The sequence below is a fragment of the Oncorhynchus nerka genome, linkage group LG20 (genome assembly GCF_034236695.1).
Source record: "Oncorhynchus nerka isolate Pitt River linkage group LG20, Oner_Uvic_2.0, whole genome shotgun sequence".
Lineage (NCBI taxonomy): Eukaryota > Metazoa > Chordata > Actinopteri > Salmoniformes > Salmonidae > Oncorhynchus > Oncorhynchus nerka.
The window spans coordinates 91,061,523-91,077,467 of NC_088415.1; positions in this window are offsets into that span (position 1 = coordinate 91,061,523).

Consider the following 15,945-nt stretch of genomic DNA (forward strand, 5'->3'; position numbering starts at 1 on the left):
TCTGAAGAGTTATATTTAGAAATTATAACTTTGTAATCTGAACATTTTCCGTGGTGCCCCGACTTCCTAGTTAATTACATTTACATGATTAGTTGAATCACGTAATAATAATTACAGAGAATTGATTTGAGAAAATAAGTCTTCACCTTTAATGATACTAAATGGGAATTGATGGGAAATGATGTAAATATATCACTAGCCACTTTAAACACTTTGCTACCTTATATAATGTTACTTACCCTACATTATTCATCTCATATGCATACGTATATACTGTACTCTATATCATCGACTGCATCCTTATGTAATACATGTATCACTAGCCACTTTAACTATGCCACTTTGTTTACATACTCATCTCATATGTATATACTGTACTCGATACCATCTACTGTATCTTGCCTATGCTGCTCTGTACCATCACTCATTCATATATCCTTATGTACATATTCTTTATCCCCTTACACTGTGTATAAGACAGTAGTTTTGGAATTGTTAGTTAGATTACTTGTTGGTTATTACTGCATTGTCGGAACTAGAAGCACAAGCATTTCGCTACACTCGCATTAACATCTGCTAACCATGTGTATGTGACAAATAAAATTTGATTTGATTTGATTTGATTTGAATTAAAGCCACGACACTTCTGTACACCATCCCTACCTTGTCACAACACAAATGATTGGCTCAAAGGCATTAAGAAGAAGATAAATTCCACAAATTAACTTTTAACAAGGCACACCTGTTAATTGAAATGTTTTCCAGGTGACTACCTCATGAAGCTGGTTGAGAGAATGCTAAGAGTGTGCAAAGCTGTCATCAAGGCAAAAGGTGGGTACTTTGAAGAATCTCAAATATAAAATATGTTTTGATATGTTTAACACTTTTTTGGTTACTACATGTTTCCACATGCGTTATTTCATAGTTTGATGTCTTCACTATTATTCTACTATGTAGAAAATAGTTCAAATAAAGAAAAACCCTTGACTGGTACAGTATAAACAAAATGTTGGCTTGATGCCAATACAACAATTTAGGACTACACATGGAAACAGGAAGCAAACAGTACATATAGTGTTGTTCTGCCTCTGTTTCTGATTGGACAGATTTATCGGAGGACTACAAGTTTAAACTACAAGTTTATTGGTAAACATGGACAGAATCCCCATCAGCAGATATTTCCACAGAACACTAGCTCCCTCAATGGGTGTAAAATGGTACAGCATCCATTCGTCACAAAATATCTATGCATTATTCTCATTGAGTCCATAAAGAATGACTGTTCAGTAGTGTCCCCCTAATGAACTCTGTGTCTGTACAGAGGACCATGCATTGATACTCATTCTTTGAAAGAGACTCCTTAATTGTCCAACAGCAGTGTTTCTAGTCACTAGTCAGCCTCCTCTCTCTGTGTCTGTCTCTGTGTCTGTCTCTTTGTCTGTCTCTGTGTCTGTGTCTGTCTCTGTCTCTGTCTCTGTCTCTGTGTCTGTGTCTGTGTCTGTGTCTGTCTCTGTGTCTGTCTCTGTGTCTGTCTCTGTGTCTGTCTCTGTGGTTCCCTTTAAAGAGTTTCCATTCCACTGCGTCTCTGGCTCATGTCTGTCTCTGTCTCCCTGTCTATATTTGTCTGTCTGTCTGTCTGTCTGTCTGTCTGTCTGTCTGTCTGTCTGTCTGTCTGTCTGTCTGTCTGTCTTTCTGTCTCTCTCTCTCTCTGTCTGTCTGTCTGTCTGTCTCTCTCTCTCTGTCTCTCTCTCTCTCTCTCTCTCTCTCTCTCAATTCAATTCAATTCAAGGGGCTTTATTGGCATGGGAAACATATGTTAACACTACCATAGCAAGTGAAGTAGATAATAGTGAAATAAACAATAAAAATGAACAGTAAACATTCCACTAACAGAAGTTCCAAAACAATAAAGACATTACAAATGTCATATTATGTCTATATACAGTATACATATATATACACTGTAACAATGTACAAATGGTTAAAGTAAATAAGCATAAATATTTACAGTGGTGTTTGTTTTTTATTTTATTTATTTTTTTATTTCACCTTTATTTAACCAGGTGTGTGTGTGTGTGTGTGTGTGTGTGTGTGTGTGTTTGTGTGTCTATGGTGTGTTTGTGTCTGTACGGTATGTTTGTGAGTGTACGGTGTGTTTGTGTGTGTTTGGTGTGTGTGTGTGTGTGTATGGTGTGTGTGTGTTTGTGTCTGTACGGTGTGTTTGTGTGTGTTTGTGTGTGTGTGTGTGTGTGTGTATTTTTTTATTTTTTTATTTCACCTTTATTTAACCAGGTAGGCTAGTTGAGAACACCTTTATTTAACCAGGTAGGCTAGTTGAGAACAAGTTCTCATTTGCAACTGCGACCTGGCCAAGATAAAGCATAGCAGTGTGAACAGACAACACAGAGTTACACATGGAGTAAACAATTAACAAGTCAATAACACAGTAGAAAAAATGGGCAGTCTATATACAATGTGTGCAAAAGGCATGAGGAGGTAGGCGAATAATACTATTTTGCAGATTAACACTGGAGTGATAAATGATCAGATGGTCATGTACAGGTAGAGATATTGGTGTGCAAAAGAGCAGAAAAGTAAATAAATAAATAAAAAAAAACAGTATAAAAACAGTATGGGAATGAGGTAGGTGAAAATGGGTGGGCTATTTACCAATAGACTATGTACAGCTGCAGCGATCGGTTAGCAGCTCGGATAGCTGATGTTTGAAGTTGGTGAAGGAGATAAAAGTCTCCAACTTCAGCGATTTTTGCAGTTCGTTCCAGTCACAGGCAGCAGAGTACTGGAACGAAAGGCGGCCAAATGAGGTGTTGGCTTTAGGGATGATCAGTGAGATACACCTGCTGGAGTGCGTGCTACGGATGGGTGTAGCCATCGTGACCAGTGAACTGAGATAAGGCGGAGCTTTACCTAGCATGGACTTGTAGATGACCTGGAGCCAGTGGGTCTGGCGACGAATATGTAGCGAGGGCCAGCCGACTAGAGCATACAAGTCGCAGTGGTGGGTGGTATAAGGTGCTTTAGTGACAAAAGCGGATGGCACTGTGATAGACTGCATCCAGTTTGCTGAGTAGAGTGTTGGAAGCCATTTTGTAGATGACATCGCCGAAGTCGAGGATCGGTAGGATAGTCAGTTTTACTAGGGTAAGCTTGGCGGCGTGAGTGAAGGAGGCTTTGTTGCGGAATAGAAAGCCGACTCTTGATTTGATTTTCGATTGGAGATGTTTGATGTGAGTCTGGAAGGAGAGTTTGCAGTCTAGCCAGACACCTAGGTACTTATAGATGTCCACATATTCAAGGTCGGAACCATCCAGGGTGGTGATGCTAGTCGGGCATGCGGGTGCAGGCAGCGATCGGTTGAAAAGCATGCATTTGGTTTTACTCGCGTTTAAGAGCAGTTGGAGGCCACGGAAGGAGTGCTGTATGGCATTGAAGCTCGTTTGGAGGTTAGATAGCACAGTGTCCAATGACGGGCCGAAAGTATATAGAATGGTGTCGTCTGCGTAGAGGTGGATCAGGGAATCGCCCGCAGCAAGAGCAACATCATTGATATATACAGAGAAAAGAGTCGGCCCGAGAATTGAACCCTGTGGCACCCCCATAGAGACTGCCAGAGGACCGGACAGCATGCCCTCCGATTTGACACACTGAACTCTGTCTGCAAAGTAATTGGTGAACCAGGCAAGGCAGTCATCCGAGAAACCGAGGCTATTGAGTCTGCCGATAAGAATATGGTGATTGACAGAGTCGAAAGCCTTGGCGAGGTCGATGAAGACGTTTGCACAGTACTGTCTTTTATCGATGGCGGTTATGATATCGTTTAGTACCTTGAGCGTGGCTGAGGTGCACCCGTGACCGGCTCGGAAACCAGATTGCACAGCGGAGAAGGTACGGTGGGATTCGAGATGGTCAGTGACCTGTTTATTAACTTGGCTTTCGAAGACCTTAGATAGGCAGGGCAGAATGGATATAGGTCTGTAACAGTTTGGGTCCAGGGTGTCTCCCCCTTTGAAGAGGGGGATGACTGCGGCAGCTTTCCAATCCTTGGGGATCTCAGACGATATGAAAGAGAGGTTGAACAGGCTGGTAATAGGGGTTGCGACAATGGCGGCAGATAGTTCTTCACTGGTTGCCCTTTTCTTGTGACAACAGGTCACAAATCTTGATGCTTTGATGTCACACCATGGAATTTCACCCAGTAGATATGGGAGTTTATCAAAATTGGGTTTGTTTTCAAATTCTTTGTGGATCTGTGTAATCTGAGGGAAATATGTGTCTCTAATATGGTCATATATTTTGCAGGAGGCTAGGAGGTGCAGCTCAGTTTCCACCTCATTTTGTGGGCAGTGAGCACATATTCTCTCTTCTCTTGAGAGCCATGTCTGCCTACGGCGGCCTTTCTCAATAGCAAGGCTATGCTCACTGAGTCCGTACATAATCAAAGCTTTCCTTAAGATTGGGTCAGTCACAGTGGTCAGGTATTCTGTCACTGTGTACTCACTGTTTAGGGCCAAATAACATTCTAGTTTGCTCTGATTTTTTTGTTAATTCTTTCCAATGTAATTATCAAGTAATTATCTTTTTGTTTTCTCATGATTTGGTTAGGTCTAATGGTGTTGCTGTCCTGGGGCTCTGTGGGGTGTGTTTGTGAACAGAGTCCCAGGACCAGCTTGCTTAGGGGACTCTTCTCCAGGTTCATCTCTCTGTAGGTGATGGCTTTGTTATGGATGTTTGGGAATCGCTTTCTTTTAGGTGGTTGTAGAATTTAACGGCTCTTTTCTGGATTTTGATAATTAGCCGGTATCGGCCTAATTCTGCTCTGCATGCATTATTTGGTGTTCTACATTGTACACTGAGGATATTTTTGCAGAATTCTGCATGCAGAGTCTCAATTTGGTGTTTGGCCCATTTTGTGAATTCTTGGTTGGTGAGCGGACCCCAGACCTCACAACCATAAAGGGCAATGGGTTCTAAGATCCTAATTGGCTTTTGATGGCACAGAATGCCCTTCTTGACTTGTCTCTCAGATCGTTCACAGCTTTGTGGAAGTTACCTATGGCGCTGATGTTTATGCCAAGGTATTTATAGTTTTTTGTGTGCTCTAGGGCAACGGTGTCTAGATGGAATTTGTATTTGTGGTCCTGGCGATTGGACCTTTCTGGAACACCATTATTTTTGTCTTACTGAGATTTACTTTCAGGGCCCAGGTCTGGCAGAATCTGTGCAGAAGATCTAGGTGCTGATGTAGGCCCTCCTTGGTTGGTGAAAGAAGCACCAGATCATCAGCAAACAGTAGTCATTTGACTTCAGATTCTAATAGGGTAAGGCCGGGTACTGCAGACTTTTTTAGATTCCCTGCGGCAATTCATTGATATATATGTTGAAGAGCGTGAGCCTTAAGCTACATCCCTGTCTCACCCCACGGCCCTGTGGAAAGAAATTTATTTTTTTCAAATTTGAACCGCACACTTGTTGTTTGTGTACCTAGACTTTATAATGTCATATTTTTCCCCCAATACCAGTTTCCATTCATTTGTATAGCAGACCCTCATGCCAGATTGAGTCAAAGGCTTTTTTGAAATCAACAAAGCATGAGAAGACTTTGCCTTTGTTTTGGTTTGTTTGGTTATCAATTAGGGTGTGCAGGGTGAATACATGGTCTGTTGTACGGTAATTTTTTTTTTTTTTAAATTGACATTTGCTCAGTACATTGTTTTCCCTGAGGAAATATACAAGTCTGCTGTTCAAGTTAATGCAGGTAGTTATTTGAGTCAAATTTGTTTCCATTTTTGTGGATTGGCGTGATCAGTCCTTGGTTCGAAATAATGGGAAAGATGCAAGAGCTAAGGATGTTAACGAGTTTTAGTATAGCCAATTGGAATTTGTTGTCTGTATATTTGATCATTTCATTGAGGATACCATCAACACCACATGCATTTTTTGGGTTGGAGGGTTTTGTATTTTGTCCTGTAGCTCATTCAATGTAATTGGAGAATCCAGTGTGTTCTGGTCGTCTTTAATAGTTGATTCTAAGATTTGTATTTGATTTTGTATTTATATATTTTTGCTGTTTATTCTTTGTCATGATTTGTATTTGATTTTGTATTTATATATTTTTGCTGTTTATTCTTTGTCATAGAAAAGACTGGAGAAGTGGTACATACATCTCCGTTTTGGATAGATAATTCTTTGTGTTGTTGTTTGTTTAGTGTTTTCCAATTTTCCCAGAAACAAATCAAATCATATCAAATGTATTTATAAAGCCCATCTTAAATCAGCTGATATCTCAAAGTGCTGTACAAAAACCCAGCCTAAAACCCCAAACAGCAAGCAATGCAGGTGTAGAAGCACGGTGGCTAGGAAAAACTCCCTAGAAAGGCCAAAACCTAGGAAGAAACCTAGAGAGGAACCAGGCTATGAGGGGTGGCCAGTCCTCTTCTGGCTGTGCCGGGTGGAGATTATAACAGAACATGGCCAAGATGTCCAAATATTCATAAATGACCAGCATGGTCAAATAATAATAAGGCAGAACAGTTGACACTGGAGCAGCAGCACGGCCAGGTGGACGGGGGACAGCAAGGAGTCATCATGTCAGGTAGTCCTGAGGCATGGTCCCACTGCATGTACATTTCAAGGCGATTCTCAACTTATCCCAGAGGCTGACACACACACACACACACACACACACACACACACACACACACACACACACACACACACACACACACACACACACACACACACACACACACACACACACACACACACACACACACACACATATATGCATATATACATATATACAGTACCAGTCAAAACCCTCATTCAAGGGTTTTTCTTTTACTTTTTAGAATAATAGTGAAGACATCAAAACTATGAAATAACACATATGGAATCATGTAGTAACCAAAAAAGTGTTAAATAAATCAAAATATTACAAACGTTTATTATTTGTTTAACATTTTTGGGATATTTCTTTATTCAATGTATTTTTTAATTGAATATTAAAACATACAATCTACCTGTAGGGAAGCCGTTCAACATTTACATCACATTCAGTCATCTAGCAGACACTCCCATCCAGAGAGACCCACAGGAACAACCAGGGTCAAGCACCCTGCCCAGTGGCACGTCAAACACATGTCCCACCAAGTCAAATCTGGGAGCCGGATCAGCGACCTATCGCCCAGAGGGGCCAAGCTACCAACTGCCAAGATCAACAGTTCCCGAGAGCTGCCCCTAAACCATCTGAGAAACCCCACACAGTCCCCCTCCGAAAAACAAACATCTCCCTCCAACCCCCTCCCCACCCACCCCCTCTGCAAGCCACCCTACCCAATTCGCCACAACCAACAAAATGAACAAAAAGAGAAAAACAGAACACAACAATTCAAAACAAAAAGACATCAAGGACAACAGACAATCATAACAGCAAGGCTGACTGGAAATGTTGGAGTGAACTATGTGTGTGTGTGTGTGTGTGTGTGTGTGTGTGTGTGTGTGTGTGTGTGTGTTGTGTGATTATTTTTTAAAACTTTTATCTTTGACTCCATTCTATCCCCTGCCTAAAAACTCTACTCCCACTTGTCTCCAGTTCCACATCTTATCCCTCAGTTTCCCTCAGCCCATCCCATCTCTGCTGGCCACCGTTTTCAGATTTCTGTGCACCATATATCTTTCAACTATGCTGTGTTGTTAAACAAACAATTTGAATCTTATCTAATCTAATAGAATCCACAGATTGCGAGTTGAAGGTAAATAATTTGACAAAGAGAGAGAAGGGCGGAGAAAGAGAGAGATGGGAGATAGAAGGGGGAGAAAAATAGATATAGGAGAGAGATGAGAGAGAGAGAAGGGAGAGAAAGAGAGAGATGGGAGAGAGAGAAGGGGGAGAAAGAGAGAGATGGGAGAGAGAGATGAGCGAGACGAGGGGAAGAGAGAGATGGGATAGAGAGATGGGAGAGAGAGAAGGGCGGAGAAAGAGAGAGATGGGAGATAGAAGGGGGAGAAAAATAGATATAGGAGAGAGATGAGAGGAGAGAGGAGGGGAAGAGAGAGACGGGAGAGAGAGAAGAGGAGAGAAAGGGAGAGACGGGAGAGAGAGAAGAGGAGAGAAAGGGAGAGACGGGAGAGAGAGATGAGGGGGATAAAGAGAGAGATAGATGAGAGAGAAGGAGTGAGAAAGAGAGAGATGAGAGAGAGAGAAAGGGGGAAGAGGAAACGGAAAAAAAAGATACAAGAGACGGAAGAGGGAAAGAGAGAGATGAATGAGTAGGTTTATCCTCTCCTCCCACACCATCTGTTACCAGCCAGAGCATCTTGTGGACATGGTGTTAGTGTGATGTCAGACATATCTCAGCACATAAATCAGTCATAGAGATGGAAGGAGAGAGAAAGAAAAGATATTGAAGGAGAGAGAGAGGAAATGAGGAAGGAGGGGGCTGGTGGAAGGAGTAAAAAAGGTGAGGAAACGAGAAAGAAGGAGAAATGAGAGAGAGATGGGAGAGAGATGGGAGAACGAGAAGGGGGGAGAGAGAGATGTGAGAGAGAGAAGGGGGAGAAAGAGAAAGGAGGGTAAGAGACATGGGAGAGAGAGAAGGGGGAGAAAGAGAGAGATGGGAGAGAGAGATGTGAGAGAGAGATGTGAGAGAGAGACAGGGGGAAGAGAGAGATGGGAGTGAAATGTGAGAGAGAGAGATGTTAGAGAGAGATGGGAGAGTGAGACAGGGGGAAGAGAGAGATGGGAGAGAGGAGGGGGAAGAGAGAGATGGGGAGAGAGAAGCGGAGAGAAAAAGAGAAATGGGGAGAGAGAGAGAAAGGGGGAGAGAGAGATGGGAGAGAGAGAAGGGGAGAGAGAGATGGGAGAGAGAGAAGGGGGAGAGAGAGATGGGAGAGAGAGAAGGGAGAGAAAGAGAGAAATGGGGGAGAGAGAGAGAAGGGAGAGAGAGAAAAGGGGGAAGAGAGAGATGGGGAGAGAGAAGCGGAGAGAAAAAGAGAAATGGGGAGAGGGAGAGAAGGGAGAAGGGAGAAGAGAGAGATGGGAGAGAGAGAATGGAGAAAGAAGGGAGAGAGAGAAGGGGGAGAGAGAGATGGGAGAGAGAGAAGGGGGAGAAAGAGAGAGATGGGAGAGAGAGAGAATGGAGAGAGAGTAGGGGGAGAGAGAAGTGAGGAGAGAAAAAGATAAATGGGGGAGAGAGACATAAGGGAGAGAGAATATGGGAGATAGAGAAGGGGTTAGAAAGAGAGAGATGGGAGAGAGAGAAGAGGAAAGGAAAGGAAAGAAATAGAGACAGAGACAGGGGAGGGAAAGAGAAAGATGAATGAGTAGGTTTATCCTCTCCTCCCACACCATAGCCCTATCTGTTACCAGCCAGATCATGTTGTGGACATGGTGTTAGTTTGATGTCAGACATACCTCAGCACATAAATCAGTCATAGAGCAAGCCCAGGCCACATCACCTCAGCTGTGCAAATGATAACACAGAACACAGATGGAGTTGAAATATAATTAGTAATCTAACAGAACTCAGATGTTGTAGGAGTTGTAATATAGTTAGTAATCTAACAGAACTCAGATGTTGTAGGAGTTGTAATATAATTAGTAATCTAACAGAACTCAGACTTGGCAAAAATGTATCTGTTTCTGACTTTCAGATAATGTCTACCATTTTTAATATATACTGGATATATAATTATTTGTATGTGTATAAATGTATTTACATAAATATGAATAAGTTATAAATTAATCAGTTGATCACAAAGAATGTATCAGGTTATTACCAAATGAGTGATAACATAATCACCATAAATGAAAATGTAAAGTTATTTATTTTCCACTAGCTGTTAGTAAGTAAATGAAATGGTATGTTTGTAATGTTTAGGCTGTATGTGGCGGTCGTTCTTTCCAGAGGAACGTTTCAGCGGGGAATCCTCCTCTCCGCGATGATGATGATGTGTTGTGCAGATGTGGAGAAAATAAAATACTTTCCATCTCACTGCAAAGAAAAACAGCAGCAGCAACAGAAGTCCTCAGGGAGAGAACCACCGTCTTAGAGCGGGTCTGACACACTCTGACTCACACACACACTCTCTGACACACACACTCCGACACACCAACACACACACACACACTCTGACACACACACACTCTCTGACACACACACACAGTCTGAAACACACACACGCACACACACACAAACACTCTGACACACACGGACACACACAAACACTCTGACACACACGCACACACACACACAAACACTCTGACACACACACACACAAACACTCTGACACACACACACACACACACACACACACACACACACACACACACACCCACTCAAACACACCCACTCGAACACACACACACACACACTCGCTCACTCGCTCACTCACTCACTCACTCACTCACTCACTCACTCACTCACTCACTCACTCACTCACTCACTCACTCACTCACTCACTCACTCACTCACTCACTCACTCACTCACTCACTCACACACACACACACACACACACACACACACACACACACACACACACACACACTCACTCACTCACTCACTCACTCACTCACTCACTCACACTCACTCACACGTGTGCATGTACCGTGCACACACACAGGCGGAAAGACAGTCAGAGACATACACATTCTTAATAAAACATGCACACACACAGTCTCAACCTCAATGGCAGAAAGACTTGCTGCACCCAGTTTCTATTTCCCTTCATCTCATTCTTTCTCTCCTTCTCTCTCTGTCACTCTCAAAGCCCACACAGCGACACATTCACTTAATCACTCACACACACACACACACATACTCACAGACACATGCTCACAGACACATGCTCACATTCAGACATTTCCAAACACACATGTAGAAATAATATGAAGCACAACACACACAACCCCAACCCATGCAGAGAGGAGGGGGGAGGGACCAGGATCGAGTAGAAGGGAGTTCCACTGGGTTAGGGTGAGGAGTAGAAGGGAGTTCCACTGGGTTAGGGTGAGGAGTAGAAGGGAGTTCCACTGGGTTAGGGTGAGGAGTAGAAGGGAGTTCCACTGGGTTAGGGTGAGGAGTAGAAGGGAGTTCCACTGGGTTAGGATGAGTAGTAGAAGGGAGTTCCACTGGGTTAGGGTGAGGAGTAGAAGGGAGTTCCACTGGGTTAGGGTGAGGAGTAGAAGGGAGTTCCACTGGGTTAGGGTGAGTAGTAGAAATGAGTTCCACTGGGTTAGGGTGAGGAGTAGAAGGGAGTTCCACTGGGTTAGGGTGAGTAGTAGAAGGGAGTTCCACTGGGTTAGGGTGAGGAGTAGAAGGGAGTTCCACTGGGTTAGGGTGAGGAGTAGAAGGGAGTTCCACTGGGTTAGGGTGAGGAGTAGAAGGGAGTTCCACTGGGTTAGGGTGAGGAGTAGAAGGGAGTTCCACTGGGTTAGGGTGAGGAGTAGAAGGGAGTTCCACTGGGTTAGGGTGAGTAGTAGAAGGGAGTTCCACTGGGTTAGGGTGAGGAGTAGAAGGGAGTTCCACTGGGTTAGGGTGAGGAGTAGAAGGGAGTTCCACTGGGTTAGGGTGAGGAGTAGAAGGGAGTTCCACTGGGTTAGGGTGAGTAGTAGAAGGGAGTTCCACTGGGTTAGGGTGAGGAGTAGATGGGAGTTCCACTGGGTTAGGGTGAGGAGTAGAAGGGAGTTCCACTGGGTTAGGGTGAGTAGTAGAAGGGAGTTCCACTGGGTTAGGGTGAGAGTAGAAGGGAGTTCCACTGGGTTAGGGTGAGGAGTAGAAGGGAGTTCCACTGGGTTAGGGTGAGGAGTAAAGGGAGTTCCACTGGGTTAGGGTGAGGAGTAAAAGGGAGTTCCACTGGGTTAGGGTGAGGAGTAGAAGGAAGTTCCACTGGGTTAGGGAAGGAGTTCCACTGGGTTAGGGTGAGAGTAGAAGGGAGTTCCACTGGGTTAGGGTGAGGAGTAGAAGGAGTTCCACTGGGTTAGGGTGAGGAGTAGAAGGGAGTTCCACTGGGTTAGGGTGAGGGTAGAAGGGAGTTCCACTGGGTTAGGGTGAGGAGTAGAAGGGAGTTCCACTGGGTTAGGGTGAGGAGTAGAAGGGAGTTCCACTGGGTTAGGGTGAGGAGTAGAAGGGAGTTCCACTGGGTTAGGGTGAGGAGTAGAAGGAGTTCCACTGGGTTAGGGTGAGGAGTAGAAGGGAGTTCCACTGGGTTAGGGTGAGGAGTAGAAGGGAGTTCCACTGGGTTAGGGTGAGGAGTAGAAGGAAGTTCCACTGGGTTAGGGTGAGGAGTAGAAGGGAGTTCCACTGGGTTAGGGTGAGGAGTAGAAGGAGTTCCACTGGGTTAGGGTGAGGAGTAGAAGGGAGTTCCACTGGGTTAGGGTGAGGTAGAAGGGAGTTCCACTGGGTTAGGGTGAGGAGTAGAAGGGAGTTCCACTGGGTTAGGGTGAGTAGTAGAAGGGAGTTCCACTGGGTTAGGGTGAGGAGTAGAAGGGAGTTCCACTGGGTTAGGGTGAGGAGTAGAAGGGAGTTCCACTGGGTTAGGGTGAGGAGTAGAAGGGAGTTCCACTGGGTTAGGGTGAGGAGTAGAAGGGAGTTCCACTGGGTTAGGGTGAGGAGTAGTTCCACTGGGTTAGGGTGAGGAGTAGAAGGGAGTTCCACTGGGTTAGGGTGAGTAGTAGAAGGGAGTTCCACTGGGTTAGGGTGAGTAGTAGAAGGGAGTTCCACTGGGTTAGGGTGAGGAGTAGATGGGAGTTCCACTGGGTTAGGGTGAGGAGTAGAAGGGAGTTCCACTGGGTTAGGGTGAGGAGTAGAAGGGAGTTCCACTGGGTTAGGATGAGTAGTAGAAGGGAGTTCCACTGGGTTAGGGTGAGGAGTAGAAGGGAGTTCCACTGGGTTAGGGTGAGGAGTAGAAGGGAGTTCCACTGGGTTAGGGTGAGTAGTAGAAGGGAGTTCCACTGGGTTAGGGTGAGGAGTAGAAGGGAGTTCCACTGGGTTAGGGTGAGTAGTAGAAGGGAGTTCCACTGGGTTAGGGTGAGGAGTAGAAGGGAGTTCCACTGGGTTAGGGTGAGGAGTAGAAGGGAGTTCCACTGGGTTAGGGTGAGGAGTAGAAGGGAGTTCCACTGGGTTAGGGTGAGGAGTAGAAGGGAGTTCCACTGGGTTAGGGTGAGGAGGAAGGGAGTTCCACTGGGTTAGGGTGAGTAGTAGAAGGGAGTTCCACTGGGTTAGGGTGAGGAGTAGAAGGGAGTTCCACTGGGTTAGGGTGAGGAGTAGAAGGAGTTCCACTGGGTTAGGGTGAGGAGTAGAAGGGAGTTCCACTGGGTTAGGGTGAGTAGTAGAAGGGAGTTCCACTGGGTTAGGGTGAGGAGTAGATGGGAGTTCCACTGGGTTAGGGTGAGGAGTAGAAGGGAGTTCCACTGGGTTAGGGTGAGGAGTAGAAGGGAGTTCCACTGGGTTAGGGTGAGTAGTAGAAGGGAGTTCCACTGGGTTAGGGTGAGGAGTAGAAGGGAGTTCCACTGGGTTAGGGTGAGGAGTAAAGGGAGTTCCACTGGGTTAGGGTGAGGAGTAAAAGGGAGTTCCACTGGGTTAGGGTGAGGAGTAGAAGGAAGTTCCACTGGGTTAGGGTGAGTAGTAGAAGGGAGTTCCACTGGGTTAGGGTGAGGAGTAGAAGGGAGTTCCACTGGGTTAGGGTGAGGAGTAGAAGGGAGTTCCACTGGGTTAGGGTGAGTAGTAGAAGGGAGTTCCACTGGGTTAGGGTGAGGAGTAGAAGTGAGTTCCACTGGGTTAGTGAGTAGTAGAAGGGAGTTCCACTGGGTTAGGGTGAGGAGTAGAAGGGAGTTCCACTGGGTTAGGGTGAGGAGTAGAAGGGAGTTCCACTGGGTTAGGGTGAGGAGTAGAAGGGAGTTCCACTGGGTTAGGGTGGGGAGTAGAAGGGAGTTCCACTGGGTTAGGGTGAGGAGTAGAAGGGAGTTCCACTGGGTTAGGGTGAGGAGTAAAAGGGAGTTCCACTGGGTTAGGGTGAGGAGTAGAAGGAAGTTCCACTGGGTTAGGGTGAGGAGTAGAAGGGAGTTCCACTGGGTTAGGGTGAGGAGTAGAAGGAGTTCCACTGGGTTAAGGTGAGGAGTAGAAGGGAGTTCCACTGGGTTAGGGTGAGTAGTAGAAGGGAGTTCCACTGGGTTAGGGTGAGGAGTAGAAGAGAGTTCCACTGGGTTAGGGTGAGGAGTAGAAGGGAGTTCCACTGGGTTAGGGTGAGTAGTAGACGGGAGTTCCACTGGGTTAGGGTGAGGAGTAGAAGGGAGTTCCACTGGGTTAGGGTGAGGAGTAGAAGGGAGTTCCACTGGGTTAGGGTGAGGAGTAGAAGGGAGTTCCACTGGGTTAGGGCGAGGAGTAGAAGGGAGTTCCACTGGGTTAGGGTGAGTAGTAGAAGGGAGTTCCACTGGGTTAGGGTGAGGAGTAGATGGGAGTTCCACTGGGTTAGGGTGAGGAGTAGAAGGGAGTTCCACTGGGTTAGGGTGAGGAGTAGAAGGGAGTTCCACTGGGTTAGGGTGAGGAGTAGAAAGGAGTTCCACTGGGTTAGGGTGAGTAGTAGAAGGGATTTCCACTGGGTTAGGGTGAGTAGTAGAAGGGAGTTCCACTGGGTTAGGGTGAGGAGTAGAAGGGAGTTCCACTGGGTTAGGGTGAGGAGTTCCACTGGGTTAGGGTGAGTAGTAGAGGGAGTTCCACTGGGTTAGGGTGAGGAGTAGAAGAGTTCCACTGGGTTAGTGTGAGTAGTAGAAGGGAGTTCCACTGGGTTAGGGTGAGGAGTAGAAGAGAGTTCCACTAGGTTAGGGTGAGTAGTAGAAGGGAGTTCCACTGGGTTAGGGTGAGTAGTAGAAGAGAGTTCCACTGGGTTAGGGTGAGGAGTAGAAGGGAGTTCCACTGGGTTAGGGTGAGTAGTAGAAGGGAGTTCCACTGGGTTAGGGTGAGTAGTAGAAGGGAGTTCCACTGGGTTAGGGTGAGGAGTAGAAGAGAGTTCCACTGGGTTAGGGTGAGTAGTTGAAGGGAGTTCAAATCAAATCAAATCAAATTTATTTATATAGCCCTTCGTACATCAGCTGATATCTCAAAGTGCTGTACAGAAACCCAGCCTAAAACCCCAAACAGCAAACAATGCAGGTGTAAAAGCACGGTGGCTAGGAAAAACTCCCTAGAAAGGCCAAAACCTAGGAAGAAACCTAGAGAGGAACCAGGCTATGTGGGGTGGCCAGTCCTCTTCTGGCTGTGCCGGGTAGAGATTATAACAGAACATGACCAAGATGTTCAAATGTTCATAAATGACCAGCATGGTGGGTAATAAGGCAGAACAGTTGAAACTGGAGCAGCAGCACAGTCAGGTGGACTGGGGACAGCAAGGAGTCATCATGTCAGGTAGTCCTGGGGCACGGTCCTAGGGCTCAGGTCCTCCGAGAGAGAGAAAGAAGAGAGAATTAGAGAGAGCATATGTGGGGTGGCCAGTCCTCTTCTGGCTGTGCTGGAGTTATAACAGAACGTGGCCAAGATGTTCAAATGTTCATAAATGACCAGCATGGTTGAATAATAGTAAGGCAGAACAGTTGAAACTGGAGCAGCAGCATGGCCAGGTGGACTGGGGACAGCAAGGAGTCATCATGTCAGGTAGTCCTGGGACATGGTCCTAGGGCCCAGGCCAGTTGAAACTGGAGCAGCAGCATGGCCAGGTGGACTGGGGACAGCAAGGAGTCATCATGTCAGGTAGTCCTGGGGCATGGTCCTAGGGCTCAGGTCCTCCGAGAGAGAAAAGAAAGAGAGAAGGAGAGAATTAGAGAACGCACACTTAGATTCACACAGGACACCGAATAGGACAGGAGAAGTACTCCAGATATAACAAACTGACCCTAGCCCCCGACACATAAACTAATGCAGCATAAATACTGG